This window comes from Manis javanica, chromosome 11 (genome assembly GCF_040802235.1).
Source record: "Manis javanica isolate MJ-LG chromosome 11, MJ_LKY, whole genome shotgun sequence".
NCBI lineage: Eukaryota > Metazoa > Chordata > Mammalia > Pholidota > Manidae > Manis > Manis javanica.
This window is the reverse complement of record NC_133166.1, coordinates 49,987,021-50,011,439: the sequence shown is the minus strand read 5'-3', so window position 1 is coordinate 50,011,439 and position 24,419 is coordinate 49,987,021. Positions and strand designations below refer to the sequence as shown.

Sequence of the window (24,419 nt, the reverse complement as noted above, 5' to 3'; positions counted from 1 at the left end):
GTCTTATTGAGATATAATTGACATATATCATTGTATTAGTTTAAGGTGTATAACCTAATGATTTGACATATGTGTATATTGCAAAATGATTAGTGCAATATGTTTAATGTCCCATCACCTCACATAGTTAACACATTTTTCCCTCTGTGATGAGAATTTTTAAGATATACTCTCTTAGAAAATTTCAAATACAGAATATGGTATTGTTAACTGTAATCAACATGTTGTATAATACATGTCCAGAACTTATTTATCTTAAAATTGGAAGTTTGTATCCTTTGACCACCTTCACCCATTTCTCTGATCCCCACCCCCTGCCTCTGGCAACCACCAATCTATTCTCGGTTTTATGAGTTTAGTTTTTTTCAGATTCCATATATAAGTGAGACCAAACAGTATTTGTCTTTCTCTGTCTGACTTCACCTAGTATAATGATCTCAAGGTCACAATGTCAGGATTTCCTTCTTTTTTATGGCTAAATAGTATTACATCATATATATTTTTTCTTCATCCATTTATAGATTGATAACCATAACTTAGGTTGTTTCTACAACTCAGCTGTTATGAATAATGCTGCAATGAACATGGAGGGCAGGTACCTCTTTGAGATAGTGATTTTGTTTCCTTTGGATATATATTCAGAAGTGGGATTTCTGGACCATAAGGCTGTTGAATTTTTAATTTTTTGAGGCAACTCCAATGTTTTCTATAATGAATGTACGAATTTACATTCCCATCAACAGTGCACAAGGGTTCCCTTTTTCCATATCCTCACCAACACTTGTTATTCTTTGTTTTGATAATAGCCATTCTAATAGATATGAGGTGATACTTCACTGTGGTTTTGATTTGCACTTGCCTGATGATTAGTGATGCTCAGCACCCTTTCACGTACCTGTTGACCCTTTCTATGTCTTCTGAAAAATGTCCACTTAGATTCTCTGACTTTTTTGTTGCTGTTGAGTTGTATGAGTTCTGTATATACCTTAAATATCAACCCCTATCCAGATATACAATTTGCAAATATTTTCTCCCGTTTCATAGGTTGCCTTTTCATTTTGTTGATGGCTTTCTCTGCTGTGCAGAAGCTTTTTAGTTTGATGTTGTCCCACTTACTATTTTTTGCTTTCGTAGCTTTTATTTCTGGGGACATGTCCAAAAAAAATCAAGCAATACTAATGCCATAGCTTATCCTCTATTTTTTCTTCCAGGAGTTTTAAGGTGTCAGATCTTACATTCAAGTCTCTAATCCCATTCAAGTGGATTTTTTTGGTATGGTATAGGGGTCAAGTTTCATTCTTTTGCATGTAGTTGTCCAATTTCCCCAAGAGTAATTTTTTAAATAAAATTTTTATTTCTTCTCTGTTTTTGTCCCATTTAAGAGATACATATGTATATCTGAGCCAATTTTTTTTTTTTTGCCTAAAAAAGCATTCATATCATTTAAGGAATTCATGTAAAATATTCTCTTATACTATAATCATTCCAATATTTTTGGTATCTATGTACTGTTTGGCTTTTATCATTCCTAATTTTGTATATTATTTATGTTTACTTTTCTTAATTAGACCAAATATTAATTAATTTATTTCATTGTTCCTCTATTCCTTTTACCTCCTGTTCCTCCCAGTTTTATCCCCACATACCCACTTCTGCCAAAGCAGCTTTATTAGAGTTGTTGATAAATTTTCTTTTTTTTCTAATTTATCCTAAATTATTTCTGCTTCATCCTCATTCCTTCCTTTTGACTTTGCTTGAATTAATTTATTGTTCTTTCCTAAATTCTCAAATTTAATTTTAAATCATTTCAATTAAAAGGATTAGTAAATTGTTTATTTTTATTTATTTATTTTTTGGCTATGAAGTGTCCTCTAAGTACATCCTTGGCTAAATTTGATAACTCTGAAATGTACTGTTATTGTTATATTTTCTAGTTATTCTGTTTGCTTTTGATTCATGCTTGATGGAATTTAATAGACAATTAAAATTTTCCACTTTCTTTCAATTGTTTTATTGTTTGTGGTCTAAGAACCTAATTTGTACCATTGCTACTTTGGGGAGATATATTGCCATATTCTTTATGGCACTTAAGAAAAAAGGTGGATATTTTCTCTTGAAGACCTATTGAATCATCCTTACTAACTGTATTATTTATTCCTTTATTTATTTGCTTAGTCTTTATCTGCTGCATTGTTCTCTAGATTGAGAGAATGTGATAAAAATAAAAAACACCATCAGTATATATTAATAACTTTAAAAAATTTTTAATTTGTTGGCTAAATACCATCTAACTGATGCCTGTAGGTAAATGGCAGCTATGTCCCATGATTGGATCCTTTATCATTATAAATTCTATGTGTCTTATTTCATTCTGTACTGTATTTTTCTGCCATACATTATTTATCAGTGTGTGGCATGAACTTTTGCTCCATTCACTGTTTCAGTGTTACCATATCTATGCTAATTTAATTTTTTTCCTTATTTTTGTTTAGTTTGGAAAAGGGAATTTTCTCTTAGATTTAAAGTTATAAACCATCTTTAACAGAAGTTTCTATAGTATAATTTTAAATAAAAAAAGAACATAAAATTGCTTGCTTACTATGATACATAAGAAAATGTATACATATGGGCAAAACATGGATGTGGAGATAGAAACAAAGTGGTCACATTAAAGCATATAATGTAGAGAGGTTTAGAATATTTTCTTGGTTACAATGTAATCCGTGGAATTAAGAAATTAAAAATCTTATGTGACCTATAAAGTTCATTCTGCCATATGTAGGTGATTTAAGTATTTAAATGAATCAATTGTTGGAAGCAATTTTATTAATGGTAATGGGGCTACATTTGGTAATTTCCTCTCTCATCACTCTCCCAGTGTACATATCCCAAGAAGGGTTTGCTTTGGTTAACCTACCTCTCGTTCCTCTAAGTTCCTATTCCCTATTCCTCCACTACCTTTTTATTGGAACACCTTGCAAGAGCACAGTGGGAGAACCATGTCCTGGATGTCGTCATGAGGCCAAGGGACAGGTGGAGAAGTGTGGTATGCATGCACTTGTACAACCTCTTTTCCTTTGTGTATGGACTGGAACTAGCGACTCACTTGTAAGGGACGGAATATGGCCCAGGTGGTGAGATGCTGCCACCCTGACTTCCACCTTGCCCTCTCATTTGTCCTCTCCCTTGCTTGCTCTGCAGAAGCCAGCTGCCATGTTGTGCACTGCCTATGGAGGGGCCCATGTGGCGAGCAATCAAAGGAGGCCTTCAGCCAATAGGTTTGAGGAACTGAGGCCCTCAGTTCAAAACCCCTGTGAGAAAATGGATCCTGCCAACAACTACTGGTGTCATCTTAGAAATAGATCCACCCCCGTTTGAGCCTTAAGTTAACTACAACCTCTTGGGACACCAGAGCCAAAACATCCAACTAAGCTAACTGGATTCTAGGCCCACAGAAATCATAGATAATAAGTATGTTATTATAAGCCACAAAAAGCACTTAAGATGTTCTCATATAGAAGGGTGCCACTGCTACTGATCTATACTTCACTGAAAGGAATTAAAGGGAAATTTCCTCTTTAGATTTCAGGTTTTTTTCTAAATCATTTGTTTCTTTCTATTATTTCTAGATTGTGGCTGGAATTCTTCACTTGAGATATTCTTGGGAGCACTTCAAGGGAAAGGAAAGCACCACAAAGCTGACTATCCATCTGCCAAGCCAGTTAAGGGGCCCCTGTTACTTCTTTCTATATTTACATGCACCTTTTTAGAGTCATGCTACTTTTGGAGCAGGAAAAATAACCATTATGCAATTTATATACAGAGAAGCAATCTAGTACAGGCTAAACCTACTTGTCTGTAACTACATGAGAACTCCAATCAGTTGCTTACTCCTGTGAACTCTGAACCTAAAGCCCCTCAACAATCCTCTGACCCTCACTCAGCCAAGTTTTCATACGTAACTTATTTGTTCATTTATCAATTGTGTACTGCATGGAAGCATTGGATCAGAGACTATAGAGACGAAAGAAACTTTAAGATTTAATTGTATCCCTAGGTTCTAACAATTTTGTTGGGTAAAGCAAACACAATTCAGTCCAATAATATTCAGCCACAGTGCTTTAGGAAACTGGGTGTGTGGAATGTGGGGTAGGTATACAGACAAATGAGAGCAGTCTTGTTCTTGAGCAGTAAATAAATGCTGTTGGAAGTTGGACTGAATAGGAATGTAGATCCAGCTGGTAAACTAGTTAGGGAAGACTTCCTGTAGGAGGCAGTATGTGAGCTAGATCTTGAGTCTCAAGTAGGAGCTAATGGCTCAAGATAAGGGTAAGAAAACAAGTGACACAAGGGCATTCAAACAGAGGCAAGAGCACAAGCCAATAAGAATCTGTTACAGGGGGCAGGGAAGAGTGTGAATTAGCCAAACAGAGGAAGAAACAAAGTTATAAATGTAAGAAATGATAACTTTGTAGGGGAGACTAAATAATTTGGATTTTGTCTCATTGGCCAAGATTCAAAAACAGAAATGTTTGCAGAGGCCAGGAACATTATGGGAATAAGTAACAGGGCCAAGTGTAAGCACACAAGCTCCCATTGGGAGAACTATGAACACCAACCTTTGCAAATGTTGCATTCTGTTATCCAAATCTGGCTGATTATGGTCATGCTTAAAAGTGAGCTGGGCAGAGTTGCCAGTTCTTATGATTGTTCAAGACAAAAATAATTTAGATTTTTTTTAAATCTACTGATCTTTATATATCAGCTTAATTTTAAAAAATGTATATGGGTCAAACCAAAAAACAAAACAGAACAAAACATTTTTTATTTGCAGCCCATGGGCTATCAGTGGTGGGCATTTTGGCGGAAGAGAAGGCTGTGAGTTGAATGGTGCCTTAGGAAGATGAAGTGTTTTTTCAGACTAGAGTGGGGAGAAGGTGTCAAAGGAAAATTACACCAGACCAGTTAAACAGGCAAGGAAGACTTTAGTCAAGATTATCGTAATGGGGAAGAGAGACCACTGCAACCCAGGGAGAGACTGAACTCCGCACCACTGAAACAAAAGGAAAGAGAGGTTTTCAGTTCTGGAGTTGCTGGTACTAATATGCTGAAGGAACGTAGTGGGGAGGTTGATAACGCAATTAGAATATTTGCGTTTACTAATTAGCCCTTATCCAAGTTAGACTCCCACCCTTCCTCAGAGACTAGGAGTAAGGGATGCTGTAATTTGAATTATATTTCAATGGATGGCTCCTAGATCCCTGAGAAAGTATTTTCTTAGTTGTAAAAAATTTGCATCTCAAAGGGGCAAAGAGAATTTTTCTAAAGCAAATGCTCTAAGCAAGGGGAGGTCAGAGGCCCGTAGTCAGCAAGAAATTTGTCTAAAGTTTAATAAAGCTGAGGGAAATGTTAAAGCCACTGTGGTCAGAGGATAAGTGCAGGGAAAGGCGTTCCAGGCAGTAGGATGGAAGTAGGCCACCTGTTAGGTTCTGAGTTGGGAAAATTTGTGAAAGATTTTGAAATGGACCAAAAAGATTACCAAGTACTTACAGTGGAAAAGTAGGTGCTTCTAAAGTACCCCCTTCCTGGTTTTCTGATTCTATGGTGATTTTGCCTTTGATTGTCTGTGAGATATTTTACAAGGTTTTACAAAATAAAGTGTAGTTAACTGAAAGCAATTCAAATGAATCTTTTTCATAGACATGCAAATGAGATCTGCCAGCTGAGGAGATAATTCATTTTTCTCTCCTTTCCATTCATATAGTGAGCCAGTTTTACATCCACTTTTAAATTATTTACACCTCTTTGTAAATTAATTTCAGTATTTCCTGTTGCTTATGTATATGTGTGGTTCTTTGATTGGAACAACTTACTGGTTCCCTGATAATTACTGAATCAATATAATATTTGACATATGTTCATTTTATATTTACATGAGAGTCTTGATTTTACCTTTTTTTAAAAATTATCCTCTAATACCTCTAGTAAAAAAGAAGTAATCAGGTAAAGAGGTCGAAAAATTAAAATCCATATAACCCAGTGACAAATGTAAGGGTCAAGAGAGGAACAATACAAGGATGCTACTTAATTCTGTACCAATGTGCATGGATGGCTAATTTATTATACACAGAAATAGGGGAAGCAGGATGAAGAAAAGTTTTGGTGTTGTAATAGGGGAGGAGAGGCATTTTTCTTTTATAAATACTGAGCTTGAGATGAGGTTCTAGCATCCTAGTGAGAATGGCCAGCTGCCCTTTGGAACAATGTGACTATACTCTTAAGAGAGGTCGAGACTAGAGGCATCAGTCTAGGAATGCTCTGCACAGAGGTGGCCTGTAGAGTGGATGATCTGCCTGGGAGAGGAAGTAAAGAGAGGAGCTAAAGGCGGAGCCGTGGGGATCACCCATGTTAGAAACTGGGTGACAAGTGGGGCAGCAGAGCAAGATAATGGATGAAATGTTTACTAGTTTTTTCAGGAGTAAGAACCCTTTTAATCCCTCATATTTCTCTGGGAATTTTGTTTTAGACCTCACAGCCTTGCTTCTATCTGTGATCTCTTTTCTTCAATCACACTTCTGGCTTTCAACTCTCCAGTACTGGTTTTTCTCCATTGATAGTTCTCAGTATGTCTGTCAAATCACTGGGGATCCAAACACCCAGGTGTGAGTCTCAGAACTGCCATTTTAAGCTGTGCCACAAAGCACAAGTGAATTCACTTCTCTGAGCATTAGTCTTTTCAGATGATAAAAGCTAACAATTATGCTTTCTCGAAACAGTGATGTGAGAAATAAGTGAGGTAACATGAGACAGTGTCTAACACAGCACTTGGCATATAGTAACTGTTCCTCAGTTCTAAGTCTGAATTGCCAAATAAGCTATCCTCTGATTGCATGATTCATCTGTAACTTTTGCATAGCTGACTTACAGTTATATCACATTTCTTGGGAAAAAGCTGTTTATCACAATAAAACACTACACTTCTCATATTCCAGGAGACTTAACTTTCCTCTAAATTTCATTTCCTTCTTCTTTTTTTTCTTTTCTTGGCCTTAGTGTATCGTGGGAAATATTTTTTGCCCTTGTTTATGCCTCCTTTCTGTAGGCTATCATGAGCTTATAAACATAGACCATAAAAATACTGGAAAAATACGGAATTGTAAAGCCTGAGTTCAATCAGATTCAAAACTTTGTGTTCTGAACCTTTATACCTTTTGTCCACAGATATTCCATATTGTGGGGGACAAATAGGTGGCTTGCTCTAAAAAAGTTCAGGAGTAATTAGATAAGTTATTCTCTGCCTCTGTTATCTGCTTTTTTTGTTACATTTTATTTATAAGCTTTTCTTAAACATATATTTATAATTGAAAGGTTTTGTAACCACTATGTGCTTTTTATTGGCTGTTGAATTCATTTGGAACTTTCTCTAGGAATCAGCCTGATTATAACACCTCGTTATTTTTATCTTCAACATATTTAGAGTGGAAAAAGAAGAATGTTTATGAGATCCTGTTACATTTCCCTCCCTTCCCCTATAGTTTCATCAAGATCAAACAGATTTCACATATTGGCAACAATATAGAGCAGAGACCAAATCATACGCATATGTGAAGCTGCGATAAAAGAGAGCTTGGTGGAAACAAAATAAAGACCTAGCAGGCATGCCTGGCTGGCAGCTTAAGAAAGTGCTACTGTTTTTTGTTTTTTTTTTAAAGGGAGTTAAGTACACTGCCAAGTCTCAGAGAACATAGTATCAAGTATCGCCTGTGGACCCCATGCTGGGTGACTCATTCCGTTCCTTTGGTCTTCCTGTAAGTGGAAGACCCAAGTGCCTATTTAGAAAACCTGTTGGTAACAAGGTATAATATAAAACACATTAATAATTGCTGAGATTTGTCAGGTCCTTAGTTTGTGCAAGAGCTTTTGGAAGTGACCTGGCAACCACTGGTCTAATCCTTTGAATACCTCTGTGAGGGAGATGCCAGCATTAGTCCCATCTTGCAGGGGAGAAAACTGAGCCCAGAAAAGTTAGGTAGACTGCCTAGTGTTTGTACCTGGTAAATACCAGAGCAAGTATTTAAACCTAGGCCCTTTGTCACCAAAGACTATGTCCAACCATTCTGCTAAAAAAGTTCATGCTACTTTTTAAGTATCCGCCTTATGAACAATTCTGTCCAACTAGGATATAACATTGAAGGGAACCAGTACAACCTTTAGAAACAGGTTATGTCATTAGTGAGCTTATTAAATATGTATCTTAAAAATATATTTCAGACGTTTAGTTCATTATATTTTTGAAGTACTAATCTAGTGCCATGTTCCTCAGCTTGTGGCCCTGGTAAGTCTAAGGATGTATACTGATTACTTATAGATTGAGTGCAATCAGAATTATAATAGATCCTTTTCTCCCCTCACCTCTTCCCTTCCTTTCTTCCCTTCTTTCCTTTCCTCCTTTCTTCCTGTTATTTAACAGTATTTTTGCAGACTTACTAAGCTCTGCAGGCAGAACAATGGAAAGTTTCCTGCATTTAAAAGGCTTTCGTTCTGAAAAAGTAACACATAATAAGTAAATACAAGTATTTAAGAAAATGATCAATAACATGGCGATCATAAAGGAGGATGCTATGATGGTAAAGTGGGGTTCCTTTACATTAGGTGGGCAGGAAAGGCCCATGATATTTGGCCAGTGACCTGAATGATAAAGAGAAGCCTACCACCCAAAGAACTGAGGTCATGCCTCCTAGGCAGAGGGAAAGGCAAGGACAGAGGCCCTGGGAGTGGGAAGAGCTTGGCATATTTAAAGAATCAAAAGGCCAACATGACTGGTCCATGATAAGAGTGAGAGAGAGTGACAGAAGCCGAGGCCAGTGATGGAGGCATTGTCTGGTTACTTAGAACCTGTGGATCCTCATAAGGAGGTTAGACTTTCTTCTCTATACTTGGGAAAGTCATTTCAACAGGGTGTAGCATGATCTGATTTATGTTTAAAAAGATAACTGCCATAAGGAGAAAGAACTTGAGACACGAGTAGAAGCAGGGGGCACACATTAGGAAGCTTGTAGAGGGATGTTAGAAGGGATGATGGTTGCCAGTAAAAGGCCACTCAAATTAAGATGCTATTTCTAAGACAGAAAGAGGTTAAGGATAATAGGGAAACAGCTAAAACCATCCGCTTTGGAAAAGATAGTAGAGGGTGAGATAAAGAGAAGAATCAAATTTAAGAAGTGAGGAAGTAAATCAACTACTTCATCCTATGTAATCTATGGATATTTTTGTTTATTATGACAAGAAAGATTTTCTTGTTAGTAGTATATCAATCAACCTGCACCCCTATTTTGTTTTCCTCCAAGTCCCCCACAGATGTCACAGCTTAGGCCAGTGGTATTACCTTCCTCCTCCTGGGGGTTCCCTTCCCCTTTTGTGGACTCAACACACCCCAGGGTCTATGGCAATTTAGAAGTTAGAAGGGCTTAGTGAGATCCAGATCTGAGACTCAGTGCTAAAGCACACTCTTAATAAATGATGCTCACATTTCTTTTAGAGGCTAGGAAAGATTGATGCTTAAAAATTGATTTTCATCCAGGCAATGGAATATTATTCATTCCTAAAAAAAAGTAAGCTATCAAGCCATGAAAAGACATGGACAGACCTTAAATGCATATTACTAAGTGACAGAATCTCATCTGTAAAGGATACATACTGTGTAATTCCAACTATATGACAAACTATGGAAAAGACAAACTATGAAGACAAGGAAAAGATCAGTGGTTGCCAGGGTGGAAGGAAGGAGAGAGAAATAGAGTACAGAGGATTTTACAGAGGATTTTTAGGGTAGCAAAAATCCTCTGTATGATATTAAAATTATATATATATGTCATTATATATTTGCCCAAATGCAGCACCAAAAGTGAGCTGTAAGGTAAATTATGAGTGATTATGTGTTGATGTAGGTTCATCCTTAATAAAAAATGTTCAGTTCTGTTGAGTGATGTTGATAATGTGGGAGGCTATGCACGTGTGGGGGCAAGGGGGCCATATGGGAGATCTCTGTACACGCTTTAAATTCTGTTGTCAACCTTAAACTACTCTAAAAAAAATAAGGTCTTAAAAAATGTGAACTATCACAACTCTATATTTTTAATGACAAAAGTTCTAAACACTTTTAGTATTTTCGGTTTGATACTAACAAAAATACTAAGATGCACACATGCTACCAAAAGAATGGATATTAAGAAGAATTGTAGCTTATCTGAGGTAAGGGGTCATGTATACATTACTCCTGGCAGATGACTTCAAGAATATTTTTATCATGTGCCTATAACATGCATGGTACCACATTTAAGGTTTTGGAAGGCACAAAAGCGAAAGAGAGATTTTTTCTTTTAATCATTGTTAACCTCACTAGCACAGTGCTCTAAAGTATATTCATTATTTTTGCAAATAGGTTCACCTTGACAGGCCAGCCAAACATTTTCCTACCAGCTTCCATGTACTCTGCATACACTGAAGCTAATTCTGCTCCCAGGTTTGGTATTATTGTGCCTACAGGAGCATGGCGTAGTTTATTTGATCATCCCCTCTAAATTCAGTTAATTACATTGAAAAATGTTAAATAAAATCAAACATTTTGTTATTATTGTAAAAATTTATATGAACTTGATTTTTCTCTGTTTTGGACTGGTGGTTTTGGCATTGCAAATCTGCCTTCCAAATTCACCCACAAACACGTTTCTGTGGAAACAAGAGCCACAAATAGAAGCAGTGGTTATTGATTTTCTTTTGGGGATACCACCTAGTTTCTACAAAACCCTGGAGAGCATATGTCAATTTCCATGTGTATTTTATCTTTCTCTCCCTCTACCCCTCCCATACCCACATGGGTTTAAAATAATTAAGCCTATCTATTATTTATCAAAAGGCTATGGGTCGGCTGATAAAACTAAAAGAGTCTGACCTCTGCTTATTATTAGAGTCTCCTAGCTGTGGCATCTCCTATGGCCAGTCTCTTTCTGTCTTTTGGGAATCTCACCCGGCTCAGGCCGATCCTCCAGCCTTGGTCAGCCCTAGTGCTGTATCCAAGATGCTCTTCCTCATCCTCTGCAGCGCTCCCAGCCTCCACTAACTTTGCTCAGTCCCTTATCCTTTCATCTAGGCCCTCATCTGCTGCCATGCCTCTCATTTCTTGTCTCACCTAACTCCTGCCCATCCAACGAGTCCACTTTAGGCATTCCTTCAAGAAGTTTTTCTTGACCCTTCCTTTAGACTAAGTTAGATATGCCTGTTAAATATTTCCATAGCACCTGTAAATGATGATAATGACATCTATATTATGTTTTAGAAGATGGTGGAAGGCTTAGGTTGAAGAAAGAAAAAGTTTGGCATAGTGTATTCATGTTCTGTGGCTGCTGTTAAAAATAAAAACCATGTAACTTAAGTGGTTAAACCAATAAACAGAAATTTATTCTTTCACAGTTCGGAGGTCAGAAGTTTGCAATCAATGTGCCTGAATAGTCTACTCTTTGTTCTCCCAGTTTCTGGTGGCAATCCTTAGTGTGTGGCTGGATCACTCCAATTTCTGCCTCCATGGCCATATTGCCATGGATCTATTCTGTGTTTCTCTTATCAGGATACTCACTGGATTTAGGGCCCGCCTGGATAATCCAGGATGATCTCTGCATCTCAAGATTCTTAATTATATCTACAAAGACCTTGTTTCCAGATAAGTTAATATTTACTAATTCTGGGGATTAAGACATGAAGGACATATGTCTTTGGGGGCTGTTATTCAGCCCACTAACTAGGGTAGCAGGCACCTAAACACTGTAAGGAAGAACAGCTATTAATAATGATGATCATAATGATAATGATTTGTTGGTAGAGAAATCAGAGCATTATCTCCACTGGTTCTCCTCAGACCAGTGTCTTTACCTTACTGGGCTGTGTCATGCCAGTTCCCACATCAGTGACTTCACTCTAGCTGTTATCTTCACCTGAGAGACCCTTTTGCTATCTTACCCATTCTTTAAGGTTTAGCTCAAGGTTAACCCCCTCTACAAAGCCTATATGATCAATAGAGGTGATAATAAAAGCACCTAACATTCATGAAGAGCTTACCATTTGCCAGGCAGGGGACAAAGAGCATTAATTTCTCTATTGATGCCCCCGTGGTTGTTCATTCCTTTGACTTGCTATAACATTTATATCTGTACCACCATGAATACTAGTTAATTATATACTGTCAGGTATACTAATTATAGGCTATGCATGTAGCCTATATATAAATTCTTTATAATATATACTACTTATGTACTATTTTACTACTACCACTAACATTCATTAGAGTACTTATCAAGGGCCAGGCACTGAGCTAAGTATTTAAATTTTGTCTTGTAATCCAAAAGCAGTTCTGCAATGTGTGTCTCACTTTTCAGATGAAGGAAAAAAAGTTTATAGTTAATTGCCCATGGTCCGCAAATGATAAATTCAGAATTTGAGCTAAAGCCCTCTATTTCAGAGACCACAAAAACTTAAATATTATATTATGTATTTGCTACTATGTCATGTTAGGGTTGGCCTTGTCTCCCAAACATTTAGGTAGATTTGAAGGTTCTTAAGGTAATACCGCTGTTTGCTATAATTGTCTGTTCTGATGCTGAGTTCATTAAAGTTTTGTCTTGCCTTGTTTTTGAAAGTACTGGATGATTTAAAGATTTCTTTAATGGATGGCTATATGTTAGCAGAAAAGGTAGTATCTCTAAAGTTCTTTGCAATTCAGATTTAAAGTGATTAGCTTTAGACTCAGCTCAAAATGACCAAAACTGCTCCCTCATGTCACCCCCACCCCCTTTTAAATCTGTCCTCATCACAGGTAGGGAGTCACTGAAATCAGCATAAATTACTTTCCTTCTCAATATTGTAAAGGTCATTAAATTAGGTAGCATGAAATAGCATCAGTAGGAAGCTGAGAACTGTAAAAGATAAAGATTCTGAGCCTGTGATAACGCTCTTTAAGCTCTACGTACAGGGACAGAATTACTTGGTGGTGCAAGAATTTCTACGATTGCTTTATTTGCCATTCTTTGACAGGATAACCTTTGTCTTCCCAGGACCATGTCAATATAAACAATGATCTGGTAACACTTCCTTAACATTTATATCACTCATTAAAAGGAAAAGAAGATGAAATGATTAAAAAAAATTTTTTTTCTCAAACCGTCTTCAGTTTTGTCGTTTATATCGCTCAGCTGGAGAACAGCAGGATATTAGATTTTAACATGACACAGAAAAATACCATTCAGTTTTCTCCAGGTTTAATTTTGGTTTAATTTGTTTATATTCAGTTAATTATTTAGGGACAACGTATCCCCTGTTTCCTTTTCAATAGCAGAATTTTTTAAACAAATAAATTCAAAATTTTCCTCCATCTCACTGAAATGATGAAAATGTTTAAATATGATGTTTAGAAGTATCAAAAGTTTCTGTTAAAACTTCCAAATATGGCAAATAAAAGAGTGAATCCTTGTGCTTTAGAAATGTTTTCTTCATCAAGTGGGTTTTAGAAATAAATCAATGATTTATTTTCTTATAGCATTCATTTGGTTCTAAATGGTAATAATCATTAACCATTGTTTATGAGAGATCACTATGTGAGAACTAGGCCTCAGAATTCATTGTCTTTATCATATTTGATCTTCAAAATAGCTTTATGATGAAGCCACTATTTTTATACCCAATGAACTGATAAGGAAATGAAAAATCAGAGAAATTATGTAATTTCTCCAAAGCCATACAGTTCGTATTTGTTTCTACACAGAATATATGAAGTGCACTGTTAAATGTATGCCCTCCCCAACAGTAATTGTGACACTATCCTTTATGAGTCAACATTTTCTAAACTGACAATATACTCAACTTTATGTGAGCCCTTTGCTCCTACAAAGCAATAATTGCTAAGATATCTTTCCACCCTTTAAGGACCACCCAGTGCAGGTGTATTTTGAGATGAGAACACTTCTATCCTTCCTCAGGATTCCCATAAACTCTGATGAGTTTTTTGCTTACATGCCTCTAAAAAACCCCAGGTCCCTTTTCTGTGCTTTGAGACATTCCTCATCGGTGAATATTCTCCCTATTGCAATAGTTACATAAAATAATCCCCTTGTCTGGTGTATTTATCTTTCAGAGTTTGGTGCCATATCTCGGATAGGACCATATCCTACTTTTGGGTTCTGCTTACTGCACCCGGGGGAGAGGCCTTCTGGGGCCCGTTATGCTCTGCTCCTGACCAGAGATTGGCGACCCAGTGGTGAGTCCAGCTCTTGGTCCTGTGCTATGGACTTGTGTCCTTGGCAGTGCGGTAAAGATTTGATTTTAATTCTTTTTGAAGACTTGCTTGACTTCTGGCACCAGCTTCTTTTGGGTTTCCTGGTCTGACCATTTGGGGGTCTCTGTCAAGGAATTAATTGGTTACAGAGATTTTGTCTCCATCTGGTGAAAGGTGACAGAGACTCTGGTTTGTTAGTCTTTTCTGTTTGTCTGTTTTGAGTACAAATCAATTTAGAATCTATACCCACTGGGAAGAGAACAACTCTTTGATGTGGATCACTCAGTTTCTGTGTTTATGCTTGACCCATGACTGACTTTTTAGAATTAAGCTATATATTTTCTTTCACTCTTTGAGTGTTTGTCTATCATTCAGAAAGGCCAATTTTACCTCTCATTGTGTGAACATGTAATATTTCCTACCTCCACATGGAATTATCAAATTTAGTTATAAGATCTCCTTCAGGAGTTCTATTCTGATGGGCTTAGAGGTAAGTTATTTCATATATAAATTTAATATTTCTGAAATTCCCAGAAACTGAGGAAATTGAACTACTAAGACTTTTGATATGCCAGATTTAAAAAATATCCTTACAGAAATCAAATCAGATATGTCTTACAATTTCAGGTTCTTGTAATTTAGGTAAATCTTTGGCAAGTGAACATTGTTTGATATTTTTGGCTTAATAAATAGCTCTGTTTTCTCTGAGCTGTGAGTGTCCAGTAGCAGGTATCATCATCCTCATTTTGCAGATGAGGAAATTACATTAAAAAAACCTTAGAAACTTAATTAAGGTCATATGTCTAATACTGGATGGATATTTGCTGATTTTAGAGGCTGTGCTGTTAAGCTTTAATCTGTATATCAGAAAGTCAAATTATTCTTTGTGTACATCACATTCAATTTAGGAATGAAATATTCAATAACTTTCCCTGAGTTGAAGAAGAAAGTATACTGTATTTTTATTTAAGCCTAAAACCAGAGCCAAAGTTCATCACTTGATGGATGTGTACTCTCTTGGGCCGGAAAATTAATTGTTTTATTAAATATGTTATTAGTATAGGGACTGTGGAGGTAAGTTGGAAGCATGTAACAGAACACTACATGTACATCAGTGATGGCATGTGAACCAGAGGTCTCTTGAAAGATGGCACTAAATACATTGGGTCCTGGATAGAAGAAACCATTTCAGATTAGTACATATCAAGCCCACTCCTCTGTATGTTGATTTTAAATGTTGGTTATTATTTAATATGATTTGAATTGTTTATAAAGGCTGGATTCTCTTTCATTGTCAGGAAGTTTCTCACTGCAAATGCTGCAGCTTTCTCACCTACGTATTTATGCAACATAGTTCTAGGCCATAATGAACTTTTTAGCTCTAGTTTAATCTCCTTTTTTATTTTTATTTTTTCTTCTGAGTGAAAACCTCAACAAAGGAAAATCTAAGCATGCAAGATATTATTTTGAAGAGTGGCCCTTACATTTTTGGCATTGTGGTATTCTAAACAATTGCTGAAATGCTCTGCTTCTCAGAAATGACTCTCTTGGTGATTTTAACTAATGTAGAAGAATATGCATGTGTGAAGCTATTCTAAGATAAAAGCAATGGTTCAATACTGTCTTAAAAATAACTTTAATTTGAATCCAGTCAATTTTATCTCACTCTTATTCAAATTATCTGCCCTGAAGTACAGAATATTTAGTATACCTAGTAAAATACCAGGAAAAATACTCATAATGTCTTAAAGAAATCTGCTGTTGTTTAAAAAACTGCACGAACAATTCCCATCTGCAAATGGTTATTTATTGCTTGGTTATTTTTAGACTTTCTTTTTTTTTTGGATGCACCGCTCACAGTAGCCTCTGGGTGCATTTGCAGAGTTTAATAATTAGCTTTCTCATTATAGCTTACACACAACATAGAAGACAACATAAACACAGGATGCATTCACATACATCAGCACATATTCACATGCAGACAAACAGGTGAATGAGGATACCTTTCATCTGGAGTTTTTCAGATAATGAGGTTAGTAATTCCTTAAATGCCAAGAATCTTAAGTACTTGACACTAAGCAAGGAGCTACCTCTTTGTTTAGGGATTATGGTTTGTCTCTGGGCATGCCTTGTACCTATTCGCTTTTCACAATGCTATGAAATGCTTATGCTCTGAAAATGAAATTATTAGCTCTGAAATATAGAAAAAAAACCCACACAAAATACTGCAGAATGTCAGTGTAACAGTGCCTACTAGTCAGCTGCAACTCAACTGTAAAATGGTTTACATAAGCTCCAATGTGGAATGTGTAAATATTTTAATATGCTAAATAGGATGCCAGGAAGGTTCTCTGTAAGTTAGAGTACCAAGGATTTCCCAAGATCTTAAAACAATCTGGCATGTTGCTGTTAGAATTAGTGTGCTCAACTTGTATTGGCCTCTGTTCAGAAAATCTCATCCCACCCACAGACTCAGATAAATGAGTTCCCTTTCGGGGACAGGTGACTTGACCAGTTATGCTGGTAAATTGTGACTTGAGTGATCTGGTTCAAAAAGATGAGCTAAATCAATGAGATTTCTCCCTTTAGAAATTTTAAGGTAAATATGTGAAGGACCTTTAAATTGAAAGACCATTAACAATGGGGCTAAATTAGCCATTATGGGGTCACATGCATGGAGATATTATGGTAAAACAGACTCATTGCTGAGAAAGAGGAGGGAGGTGGAGACATTTAATATACAAATATATACCTGACTAATCCTCTGTTTTTACTAAATCTTGTTTTTTCACTTCTTTTTTGGGCTCCTGCAATGTCTGAGATGTTCTTACTGTAAGGTTATTGTAGTATATGAGCTAGCTTGAATTGCTTTCTATTCTTTACTACTAAAAGAACCCTTAATAAAACAAAAGTTATAACAGGACAGTACATCCTGCCTTTTAGACAATAGGCTGCAGAGCTACAGGATCTTGGAACTGCATTTACAGATCAGGACACCCGGGGATAGCAATCAAAGCCTCTTATGTAAATGCGAGTGGCATTCAGATGTAGAACTGTGAACACTTCTCTCTGCCCAGGACTACTTTCCTAACCCCCTAGGAGAGTACCCTCCTATCTGTTTCTAGGCACTTGGTGACCGCCTGGAATTGGAGACCGAGGGAAAGAAGGAGGGAAATGCTTTTCTGGGATCCCTACTTGGAATGGTTAAGCAGTGGTGTGTAGAAGTAAATCACATTAGGACTCTTGTGCATTAGATGCTGTTTGTCCACTAGGATCCTTTTGGGAAAGCCTTTGCTATCTAGGTACTATTGTCCTACACTTTGAACTTGTGGATACATCTGCTCATACCCTAGGTTCTTTTCTCTGCCCCAGATCTTCATGTGGCAAGCTTTCCTGTTATGGAGGCCTCAGCTCAAATGTGACCTTCTTAGGTAGGCCTTTCTTAATTCCCTAACTAAAGTTAAAACCCCATTCGCTCTCACTTTATTACCCTACATTATTTTTCTGGTAAGAGTTGTTTCCTGAAATAATCTTGTTTACTTATTTAAGAGTGAGGACTTTGTCCATATTTATCATTACTGCTTAGTGTTTACACTAACACCTGAGACAAAGGAGAGGCACAATACAATTTTGTTGAATGAATGAACAATCGACACTGCTAACAACATCCTGACTTTTCCAGCTAATATCATCTACAGCCATTTTCCAAGAAAAACTGCCAAAAATTCTAAATTGGTTTAAGGTGAGCTTTAAATGATGCAGGTCTAATAAAATTTTATTACCGTGTTAACAACCTTTTAACCACAGGTTGACCACAAACTTTTCTATTCCTTGAAAGATAACCTGTAAGAACCATTTCTACCTAACATGTTGCTGAGTTTCATATACCACAGCAAAATTTGCTTGTAAAAACAGTTTAAATAGTTATCTAGTTCTGATGGTGTCTTAGTGTAGGGTGCCACTAAAAACTACCATAAACCGGATGGTTTAAACAATAGGAATTTATTTTCTCCTAGTACTGGAGGCTGGAAAGTCTAAGATCAAGGTGTTGACAAAGATTTCATTCTGAGGCCTCTTCTCTTGGCTTGTATGTAGCTGCCATCTTGCTCTGTGTGTGTGAGAGAGAAAGAAGTCTCTCTCTGGTGTCTCTTTTCTTACAAGGGCACTAATCCCCTCATGAAAGTCCTATCCTCATGAATTCATCCAGCTCTTAATTTCCTTCCAAAGGCCCCCCCTCTCCAAATACTGTCACACTGGAGTTTAGGACTTCAACATATGAATTTAAGGGGGACACAAACATTCGGTCCATAGCAGGTGCTTATTACTTTAAAAATAATTATTTTAAAATCCTCTATGTAGTATTTTTATGGTTGTAGACACTTTCTCACGCATTTTCCTGTATGATCTACACTCATGATCTTGTGAAACCTGACTGATGGTATAGTTCCCGTTTTTATAGATAAGGAAATTGAAACTCACAAAGGTTAAATATCTTGCTGCGGGTTCTGCAAGAGGAGAGAGGAGGTCGGAGAGACAATCCCACAGCCCAGCCGCTGATCCTGGCTCCCGCTCCTCAGGCAATCCAGAAATAATTGCTTTAGTGCAATGGTTATTTACTTATTTTCCTAAGGGCTGTTGTAAAGCATTAGAAATTCACTGTAAATAGTAATGTATGTTAACATTCAAGTTCAAACCTATATATGAACTTGGAAAAGGACTCTTTCTAAAAACCATCTAAGGAAACTGTTTTTGCACTCCCATGTGACCTTTGGAGATGTCAGCCAGGATCTCTGTGCTTCTTTAGAATAAGAGCTGATTTGTGAGGTTGATTAAGAAATAAACTAGAGGGGCTTCTAGTGTGTATAAAACCTGACAAATGACGCCCTGCTCTCTGCAGCCATTGCTGAGAAGCCATAAGTTAGCATCCTTATGACACTGACGCTCATAGCCTTGTTGCTCTTGGCTTTTTGTTCTAAAATGTATTAGTTGGATAGTTTGCAGAATGTGTTTCTATCTTTAACCAGGAGTGGATAAAAGTGAGTAAATAGCAGAAATAGCTTGGGTAGATTTCTTAACTGACCTGTATCCAACAGAAATTTCTTCTACATGATAATTTCCTTCCCAAAACTGACTCTTGTTTGGGGGAGCGTGTGCTAGACAAGGTCTCTATCACTTTACCAAATCAAAAGGAAAAGCAGTCAGGGCTGGGGTGAGTGATGGCATCCTGGAGGAGGCCTATAAACATTCTTATGCTGCAGAACAGAGGTTTGTTGTAAGCCTTGCTGATGCCTGTTCTAGCGGATGGAAGGTATTAATCAAAATCAAGATGTGGGAAAACGGGAAGGAATCAACTCTCACGATAATAGAATCCAGTTTGTCCTATGGTCATTGACTATATTTAAAGGGGCCTTCCGAGAGTTTGCAACACATTTCATATATATTTCAGGAAATATACCATGATCTCTTATTTTCAGAATAAGGTCCACGTTTAGATATACAGGAAAAGTTCCTTGAAGGCATGGTGTCAGTAGTGTCTATAGGAACTGAAACACCATTCTATACCTAAACCTTGCCTTGATTCACATCTGCCCCAAGTTTGCACTTGATTGACTGGTGCCAAGACAAGGCTGTGGGTGATTTTTATCTGCACTGAGGCTGTTGCTTCATTTTAAGTGAGCCTCCACAACTGCCCTATTTCCTAACTATATATAAGGAAAGCAGAACAAAGAGCTAAAAGGATGACTAGCTCACCTTGTTAGTGTATCTGACAGAGTAGATCTCAACAGCACTGTCAGTCACATTGGTATATTCCTGGTAAGTCAGGTGCATTGTAAATTTCAATTAAAGGGGGACAAAACTAAATCTGAGATAATTTAAGGTTATGTCATTTCACTCACTTGGCTTGTGAGATGCATTTATAGATGGAGGAGGAAAGGATGCCATTACAGCCAGGAAACTAGGACATGCATGTAACTCAGTCCACTTGTGGAAGACAACTGCTAACTTGGTTTTGCCCAGAGCAGCTAGTCATTTGTATGAACTACATCTGTGCTGTATGTGTAGAGGTGGGAAAAGGGTTGAGAGTCCTTTCATGCAGTGTTTCATCATGGACCCTAGTTCAAACTCTTGAACATGGCATATCTAAGTCCATTCTCATTGCTTCCCTTTCCCACTCCCTATTGGATCCTTGGCTTGTCTTTGCTTATCCTCACATATGCCACCCCTGTTCAGTAAGTCTTAACCATGTGGCCCCTACCTTGGGATCCTTCTTTCCAACCTCAGTTAGGTTCTGCTTCTCTTTGCCCAGGTGTGACTGTTATCAGATCCTCACCATAAGAGCATGCTGACAAATCTCTCGCTCCTGAGAGTACAGGTGTTCACCCAGGGCGGGCAGCAGTTATCTTACCCTCCATTGTGCCTGGTACAGCGCTGTGATCAGAGAGTCAGGGAGCGAGTGGTCAGTCTTCGTTTCTAGGGTTGCTTTCCTCACTGTTACAAGTAAATATATTTTTCTTGTGTCTTGAGACCTGACCAGTATTGGTATGCATAAGATGGATGGGAAGTGGTGATGGACAGTCTTTGGAAAAATCCATGTATAGGAGAAAACTAGCTGAGTGATCTGCATTTTATGAGGAATGATGGGCTGCTCAGAACATCTGCATCCACAGATTTGGGAATGGGGGACAGGACTTTTTCATTCTATGTCCTTCAGAATTTTGTAAGTCAGACAGTTGAAAGGCTGGGGTAAGCAGGTAAAAAAGTGATCTTCTTTTAGTTCTCTTGCAACACATGGGCTGAACTTTCTTGGCAAATGGAAGCCTCTTCCATTATTCATTGATTTTAGTACATTCTCATCCAGTGCTCACTCTGGGTCAGATATTACCCTGGTTGCTTGGGATACAGTGCCTGCTTCAGGGAGGTGTTGCAGGCTTCTTGGGGAGAGAGAGGAAGAGTAGACAGAATACTACAATTCACTGGGGACTGTAGTCCCCAAAGAGAACAAAAACACTTATAATGAACTTTGTATCCCTCAGAGCCTCCTATCTGCTTGGTACAAGGGAAGAACTGCTGCCCTCCACCCCTCTCTATACAAACAAAGACTTCATTGTATGGTCTGGAACATTTGTACCACCACTTAGAGAATTCAAAGCCAGGGAGAAATTAGTTGTAATAGGTGTATTTGAGATTGGAGAGCTTGACGAATTTTGACTGGTTGATGATTAAGAAAGGCAAGAAAATAATTTTTTTCCTTTCCAAAGAAGATGGTTTTGGGACTGAGACAAGGTAAGATTTTTGTTGGTCACAAGCAAAGAATCTTTCTGCTATCGTTCATTTGTGTGAGTTTCTAGGAATCTGTAAGAGAATTTCAGGGGAAGAAACGGAATGTTTCTTGTTTGCTTTATAAAGAAATTATTTAAAAGGGCAAAGAGTTTGCGTGGGGGGGATAGGGGAGGGGGGAAGGGGCATATCCTTCTCAATTGGACCCACTTATCTTTTAGGTTCAAGTTCTGCTTGGTCCACACCCATGCAAAGAGCTCTTGGATTTTTTATGGCAGCCACTCTAATTCTCACCATTCTTCAAAACATCTCTCCTTTCTTTGTCAATGCTTGCTTGCTTCCCCCAAATTAGATGATTCTCTATTCTTTGCATTCCAGGAAAACCATTCTCATACCTCCATCACTGTACATACCTCTGCTTCATAATCTCTATGTATCTGAAACACACTCATTTATGAGGACAAATGGGCATAGACCACAGGTATTATCCCCACCAGTCTATCCATTTTAAAGTCAGTTGTTAAAGGTCCAGTCCTGCTATATAATTAGCTGTATAACTTTTGGGCGAGTTTGTTAATCATTGTAAACCTCAATTTCTTTCTTTAAAAACATTTATGGGTAGCTACCACTGGATGTTTAGTTATGCAGATAAAATTAGGCAATATGCATGCAAAGAAGTTCGCACAGAGCTTGGTACTAGGTGGGCACTCACTGAAAATTACCTACCTTGATCAAGTCCTCTGTAAGGACTCCTTGTATGACCTGGATAAATATTTCAAGATAATGATTTTTTCCTCAGCTGCATTCTTGCTGTGGGGCTTTAGTACAGATTCCTTATACTTAAGAAATGCAAATATTTATAAAATCTTCAGGCGTTTAAAATTTTAAAATTCTGTGGGCCATGAGAGGAACAAACAAAAAATGGCACATCAAAGCATTAACATGATCCAATTAAAATGTCCAAGCTTCAGTGTAACTTGTCATCTTTTGTAATTCATTCAATCTCAGTTTCTATCTCCCTGAAAGCTTTCCACTGTTGCTGGGGATTGATCTCACAAATTGCTTTTGGGAAACTAGTCCCAAGATCCTATGCCCTCAGCCCTGCTTTCTACCATCCCGAAAAACATCATTCTGGTGAGATTAAATGCCTTTGGTATGTATGAAACCACACAGTGACTACATCACATTGTGGAGGCACAGAGAGGGTTTTGGGTCAATGCACTTGGTCAATTTTACTTCTGGAGAAATCCGTCTTTCCTACTAGAGAGAATGAACTGTGTTGGGGAAACGATTGTCGGCAAAGAGCCTTTCTAGAACAGGTGTGCAGGTAGGTAGGGTTCTCTCAATTTCTTCACCAGCTGTTCAGGCCAGAGGATCACAGGGAAACTTATTCATGACAAATTTCAAGCTGCACTAATTGAAGAAGTTAGGAAAACCAGGCCCTATGTCAGGTGGTCTTTTTTTTCCCCTTTTATTTTTTTCTTTTCACTGATTACAATGCGATTTTTTTTTTTAGTTATTAAAAAAGAAAATAAAAAATCAAACAGTAAAGAAAAGCAGTCCTCCAGGTGTCCTTTGCCAAACCAGCAGCGGTTAGTGAGTGAGCGAGGGCATATCTATAATTCAGCTAGAGAATATTTCTCTTAATAATTAATTGAGCGCCACAAAAGGAGGAGGTCCAATAAGGCCCTCGAACAAAGCTGCCTGCTGAGGACGACAGTGGCCGCCTGGGAGCCAGGTGACCCTCCCAAGGTCGGATTTGCTCCAGTAGCCCTGGCGCGCGCCGCCACTGCTGGCTTGGCGGATCAAACGGAGAGGGGAGAAGTGCCCGGAGCCCCCGTCGCCACCTGGGTTTCTATGTGCGTGTGCGTGTAAATCCCCACTTTCCGCCGCTAACCTTTCTTTTAGATTTGTGGGAACTGCATATTTGCATCCATGCCCAAGGGCACTTCATATGCCAGCACCTAATAAGCCAGCTGGGAGCCTACCTGGGGTTAGGACAAACCAGCCTACCCGCGGGACGGTAGTACGCGTTTTGCTGTCCGATGGAGGTGGGTGGTGGTAGAGAGCCGACTGCTAACTACCAAGGAGATCTCCCGGGAGCCAAACCTCTCGTCGAGTCGTATTTCTGTTTGCAGCAACAGGTTCGCCAAGGGCTCCTCCACTTCCACAGCCCCCCGCCACCCTCGGGCGGGACCTGTGACCCGCAGGAGCCTTACGGCTCTCTCCCGCTCGACCCTGTACCTCCAGTGCCCAGCACTTAACTTGGGCCTTATTACAATTTCTGCAGCCCATCCCTCAGCCGGGTGAAACACACGTTTAAAGTACGTTTCCTCTGTGCCCCGGAGGCCCGGCCCCCGAGTTGAGGCTGACAAACTGTGTGTAGGGGAGGCAGAGATGGAGCGGCTGGGCGAACTCGCAGACGACGGGAGGGCTTTCGGCCGGCTGCCCCTAAACCTAAAACCCGTTATGGGAGGCGGCTGGTGGGCCGTGGAAGATGGAGAGAAATCGGGTCAGGGAGAGAAGATGCTCAGAGGCACCCTGTTGTAGAGTCTGGGCCTCCCGTCGAGGTCGCCCCATCCAACCTCTCCTGGGGCTCCCGCCAGGAGAGAGGCTCAGGACCCCATTTCAGCTCACCGGGAACGCCTCGCCCTCGGTATGAGCTCCTCGCCTCTGGGAGTACCAGCCACGGGCCCCTGGAGTGGTTCCCAGGCGCTGCCCGGAGCCGTGGCGTCGGGGGGCCGGGCCCGGGGCGGGCCGTGGCGGCGTCGTGACTGCGCTCGCCCTGCCGCGCGGGGAGGCGCCCCTGGTGACCGCGGCG

At 38.7% G+C, this 24,419-nt stretch overlaps 1 long non-coding RNA gene across 3 annotated transcripts in view; it reads right to left on the bottom strand.

The window, feature by feature from the left end:
- LOC108402377 (uncharacterized) overlaps nt 1–24,401 on the bottom strand; it is a 31,134-nt gene extending 6,733 nt beyond the window's left edge. For 2 of the 3 annotated variants that reach the window (XR_012122667.1, XR_012122668.1), the window contains exon 1: nt 24,236–24,401. This is a non-coding gene — a long non-coding RNA (uncharacterized lncRNA). The remainder of the gene's footprint in view (nt 1–24,235) is intronic. The other variant, XR_001854414.3, reaches the window with a different exon arrangement.
- Nucleotides 24,402–24,419: the final 18 nt, after the last annotated feature.